The sequence below is a fragment of the Olea europaea genome, chromosome 1 (genome assembly GCF_002742605.1).
Source record: "Olea europaea var. sylvestris chromosome 1, O_europaea_v1, whole genome shotgun sequence".
Lineage (NCBI taxonomy): Eukaryota > Viridiplantae > Streptophyta > Magnoliopsida > Lamiales > Oleaceae > Olea > Olea europaea.
Genome location: NC_036237.1, coordinates 12,439,067 through 12,445,362, shown reverse-complemented (window position 1 = coordinate 12,445,362; position 6,296 = coordinate 12,439,067).

Genomic DNA, 6,296 nt, shown 5'->3' with positions numbered 1-6,296 from the left:
AAAAAGTTAAATTTTATTAATTATACCGTCAAATCTTGTATAACACTATATATATGACAAATTTTATTAAACTTATGTATTATGTTATCTTTAATATTTCTTAATCATAATCGAACGTAAATGCTTGAAATAATTATTTTAATCAAGCTATTTATTTAGCCCCTATTTGGCCCCCATTAATTTTGATTATAATGGAGGAATAATTTTTTTAAAAAAATGGATGGTTGTAAAAGAATGAAAAGTTTTCGATTTACGTGTAATATTATTTTATTGAAAATTGTGTGGTTGAAAATATAAGAGAGAAAAATTATATTTAATTTGATGAGATTTAATGTGGGTCAAACAGGCTTTAATGTCTAAAATAGTACAAGAAGGCAAGAAAATGGTTAGATTAACTTTAATTTTGTTTTATTTAAGATGCAGCAGTTTTGTCATATTGATAATGCAAAGCTCTAGCAATAATGTGTGAGGTGCTGAATTTGTTTATTTTGAGGTGCTGACATTTACATTTGTGCTTATCCTCTTCTACTTCTTATCCTCTCTGAATGGACTGGGCACTTATCTCGCTCTAATCTTAACATATGCCAATTATTTATTATTCAAGGTGTTGATTGGTGACAATAAGTGTTTTGAAACTCGCAATTATCAAAATAATTATTGCAATTTATTATTTAATCTTTTTTTAACACAAGGGTTTCAATTATCGCGTAACGATCTTGCCTTGACTAGTCGTGCATAGTTCACCTAGGTATTATCTAATTTTTTTTACACAAGTATTTCAATTGTAATGCATCAACTAGTGTTGCATGACTCGTGTAGGTAATATATAATTTTTTTACACCAAGATGCCAACTTTCAACTGGTTGTGCTTGCCATGCCTCGGCCAGTCTTGCATGGCTCTGTACAAGAAGGCAAGAAAATGGTTAGATTAACTTTAATTTTGTTTTATTTAAGATGCAGCAGTTTTGTCATATTGATAATGCAAGGCTCTAGCAATAATGTGTGAGGTGCTGAATTTGTCTATTTTGAGGTGCTGACATTTACATTTGTGCTTATCCTGTTCTACTTCTTATCCTCTCTGAATGGACTGGGCACTCATCTCGCTCTAATCTTAACATATGCCAATTATTTATTATTCAAGGTGTTGATTGGTGACAATAAGTGTTTTGAAACTCGCAATTATCAAAATAATTATTGCAATTTATTATTTAATCTTTTTTTAACACAAGGGTGTCAACTATCGCGTAACGATCTTGCCTTGACTAGTCGTGCATAGTTCACCTAGGTATTATCTAATTTTTTTTACACAAGTATTTCAATTATAATGCATCAACTAGTGTTGCATGACTCGTGTAGGTAATATAATTTTTTTACACCAAGATGCCAACTTTCAACTGGTCGTGCTTGCCATGCCTCGGCCAGTCTTGCATGGCTCACCTAGGTCTCAAGCTGCCACTCGAAATGCAAGCAGTTAGGTCCTATTTGACATTCGTAGTCAAAGATCTTAATAATTACTTTGTGAAAGGTAGAAATATTTGTGAAATATCAACACAAGAACTCTATTCTATGTAAGATGAGAAAATGGACATTTTACTTGTTCTTTCTCCAACTTACCCCTTTTTAGACCTGCATGGCCCGCTAGCCAGCGCTTTTTTATCTTTGACAATCATAATTTTTATATGGACAAAAACAATAGATTAATGTACTACAAATCCTCATAAGTTATTTAAAAAAAAAAAAATAGAAAATATTTGTAAAATTGGTGGGTGGGCCTTAGACTAGAGGCCCTGCACCACCTAAGCCACTAGGTGGGCTCACCCTAGACAAGAACGACCCAGGGCTAAGGGCTAAGGGCTGGGCCACCTGCTACGTGAGATGTCAAACTCACATATTTTCTATAATGATTTTTTAAAGAGTCAGCATTTTTCAAAATGTTAAAATCAAAGGCGTAAATTTAATTTCCTAAATAAAAATAGTAAAGAGCTCAATTTTATCTTGTTAAAGATCATGATAATAACCTTGTAATATTTGTGAATGAAAACGCTTGTTCTTTATAAAGTAAGAAAATATATCTCTTTTTTCATTTTTTTGTCCAATTCAGTCCTTTTTAAACCGTTCTGTAATGTACTAAATAATCTGCTACTCTTATGACAATAATAATAATAATAATAATAATAATAATAATAATAATAATAATAATAATTTTATATGTCCAAAGTGAATTTTTGGATTTTTGAAACATACTTTTCCAGTGGCATTTTATTTATTTATTTGTTTATTTTATTAGGTAGGAACTTGTTCCACGGGGAAAAAAAATTACATCTCAGGACCAAAATCAAATTTTAACTAATCATGAAATTTCACTACATGGAGTTTGTTGTTACAATTTTATAAAATTGAAAAGAGAGACTGGAAACTCAAAAGCGCGGAATATGGATAAAGCTAATGAGAGATAAATCAATGAATAATAAGAAAAAAACTCAAGTCACCTGTTTGTACTTGTATAAAGGAAAAAAGGGTCAATTTAAAGGTATTATAGACATGACATCCACGGTATGACTTGCCTAAAGGAAATCACAATACAACTCGATCGTAAAACTATATTTGAAGTAATAGAAATAAAAATAAAAGCAAGTGATAACTTGAGCATATTACAAATCTTGATTATCTAGCTTAGCTAATTTACTATAGTTGATTCTTGATTGTGAATCGATATATCACCATGACATGCAGTAGGTGTAGCTTTGAGCAGGTATTTGGTGCGCCCTGCACTGGTCAGCCACACATAATGTTGGTGCTGAGGGCTAACCGGCGGCAATTGTCTAAAAAAGATATGCACATAATATTCCTTTTCTAATTACTAATATGTCAAATCCACTTCACAAATGTTATGAATAAATTTAAGGAAAAATTGCAGTAACAGTTCTTTACCTTTCATTTTTTTGCAAACTTTACTTCAACATTCACTTTGTACCGCTAACGGTCCAAAATCTTTTAAAAATATGCATTTGAGGTTTGAACCGAATCAACGGTTCTTTTACTGGTATGGAAATTGGGTGAACTATAGGTACTTACTGAACTACTCGTATAGGGTGCTGTTACTGATAATACGCCTCCGCCTTTTACTTGCTGGGTTGAGTGGGAGGCTCTCACACACTCCTATGTATGGATTTCAAGTTCGATCTTCCCCACCCAGTATAGAAAACCCCTAACCATCTTGGGGCGCTCTTGCGCCCTTAATAGTAAAGGGGGGCCTGAGGTTCTGGATATAAAATTGAGCAACTTGACGTAACAGAAAAAAACGTAAATCGAGTTGAGTCATAAGATCTAATTTCATTCCCAACGGAGGAAATGTAATTGTAAAGGTTGGTAGCCTGTGGCTACCTCAGGACACGGATTACACTGACAGTTATAGTTAGAAAACATATAGCGATTAATTGCGCAAAATAGTCATTGGAAATAGTGCCTGATTGAATCCTGTCAGTTCCGGGCTTTTAAACTACTTGATTTAGGAGGTTTCTATCCATTTGACCGTTAGATAAACAAAAAAGTTGAATTTGGCCAAACTTCGAAAGGCTAAAATGATAATTTTGCTATTTATTCTTATTTATCCCTGTTAAAAATTAAAATAAAAAATTCAAAAAATAAAAATAAATATATAAATACACCCACCCAACCCCACCCCGCGCCCACCAAAATTAAAACAGAGTAACTCTTTTTCCCCGAGGAGACCTTACCAGAAATTGTCGCCGTCGCCACCTTCGACCCACACCGCCTCCACAACTCCTACTCACCACCATCCATTCACTATTGTTGCCTTCCAGCCCACTGCAATTTTAAATCAAACCCAGAAAACTCATTCCCACACTCGAAAATCATTCAATAAAAATCTCCGCCAAGCCCACCGTCAATCTGAAACCAAAAATCTAATTCATCTTTATCAAATCCAGAAATAACATCCCACACTACTCAAATCAAAACCAGAAATCGAATCATCTTGCCATGATGTTGCACTAATTTTTCATTTGGAACCTCTTTAGCGGCAGTAGATAACCCACCATCGTCGTCACCATAACCTCTCTATACGAGACACACTCAGTTCTTGAACTCTACAGTAGATTGACTTCTATTGAGATTTGGGTTTAGATGAAGATTTGATCCCTATTTCAAAACCTACTTCTCAACTCGGGTTAGGTGTTTTGGGAATTTCCTGTCGATGTTGACAGGTGTTGAAGCCGGGGGTGGGGGTGGGGGTCAGAAGTCGTGCTGGCTGTGGAGGTGCCGACGTTGTGTGGTTGGTGGCAACGAGATGTCAACCACGTTGTAGGTTGGTTGAGGAAGGAGGAGGATGAGTGATGGTGGTTTATTTTTAAATATCATAATTGTATTTTATTTTCATTTTGTGGTGGTTTATTTTTAAATATTATAACTCTATTTTATTTTTACTTTGTTTTAATTAATTGTTATAGGGTATAAATGAGATTATAGCAAATTACCATTTTACCCTTTTGAAATTTTGATCAAATTCAACTTTTTTTGTGAACTAATGGTCAAATGGATGGAAGATGGAAATCATCCATTTGGATCTCAAATGCATATTTTTGAAATGTTTAAGATTGTGGATATTATAAAGTGAATGTAGAAAGATTTGAGATCGTGAGTGGGCCAAAGTGAAGATTAAGCTCCTGTTTGATCCCTATTAAATTAAATTACATTACATTACATTTTTCTCTTTCTTATTTTCAACCACACAATCTTCCATAAAATAATATTATATGTAAATCGAAAACTTTTCCTTATTTTTCAACAACTCATTTTTCTGAAAAATATTACTCCCCCATTTTCATTTTCAGGTAATGGACAAGGGCTAAGATAAAATTTCCAAAAAATGAAATGTTAAGGACCGTCGTTGCAAATTTTCCTAAATTTAATACTTACGATGTTTTACAACACTCCAATCCACGTCACCATGAGCAAAATGCACATAAAATAGATACCCTACACATTTATAAGTTCTTTTTTCTTATTTGCCTCAACAAAAAATTACATATATAATATCGATCTATATTTGCTAGCTGAGTTAGGGATTATTTGATAAGCTGCTTTTGAAATTAAGTAGATACTTTTGAATATATTTGAATTTTGTTTGTAAGTATTCTGCCTTGTAAATTTTTTTTTTTTGTTTTTTTTTTGTTTTTAGGAAATTGACGTAATAAAGAACTCTTCTATAATAATTAAAAGGCAAGTACATAATTCCTGCCAGTTCTTTTTTCTTATTTGCCTCAACAAAAAATTACATATATAATATCGATCTATATTTGCTAGCTGAGTTAGGGATTATTTGATAGAATTTGAAAAATCGAAAGCTGCTTTTGAAATTAAGTAGATACTTTTGAATATATTTGAATTTTGTTTGAAAGTATTCTGCCTTGTAAATTTTTTTTTTGTTTTTTTTTAGGAAATTGACGTAATAAAGAACTCTTCTATAATAATTAAAAGGCAAGTACATAATTCCTGCCATACGGATTTCTAATCATTTGTATGGCTCTGAAGACACTATAGGCCCTCCTTTCAAGCAAACAAAATTACGTAGTCTCGGAGTTAGACGATTAATTCAGATTAATTGGAATAAAATTTCATAAGGATAAGATAATATTTTCATTAATAATTTGAAATCGATTATATTGAATTACTTATTGGACAATTTATTCTCATAACTAGGTTACCAAGTTGGACAATTTTTGTTTAGCCCATGCCATGTGACCCTGGAATCCATCGATTAGGGCTCTTTGATTTAGCCCTATCTGAACATTTAGTAAATTTTGACAAAAATAAAATATGGGATTGAAAAATTACGTGTCTCGTTGTCATCAGTTAAAGTAGAAAGATGCCCTTCGGGGCACATCCAAATTGACGGAACAATCACATTGGGGGGCTCTGGAACCAAACGTGGGGAATTCGATTCCTAGTGGGAACTTTTGATCCAATAAAAGAGGAATTATTGGTGGATTAATCACTATGGAGGAAGGCTCCCTTTGGGGAAGGAGTAAAAGTCATGTGGGAACCTGGGAACCAACAAGGGCACATCCCGCAATTTACCTTCCTGAGCTGCTGAGGATTCGAAAGTTCAGGGACGAGGATATAGTCTGACGCAAGCTGGGACACCTAGTTAAAAAAAAAAAAAAAATGGTAAATGTCAATGCCTTGTCTACCCTGTTTTGGAAAAAATCAGCAACGGAAACCAGTGCTTTTCCAGAATATAGGCGGGAATTATTGCCACCTGTTCCAATACTAAA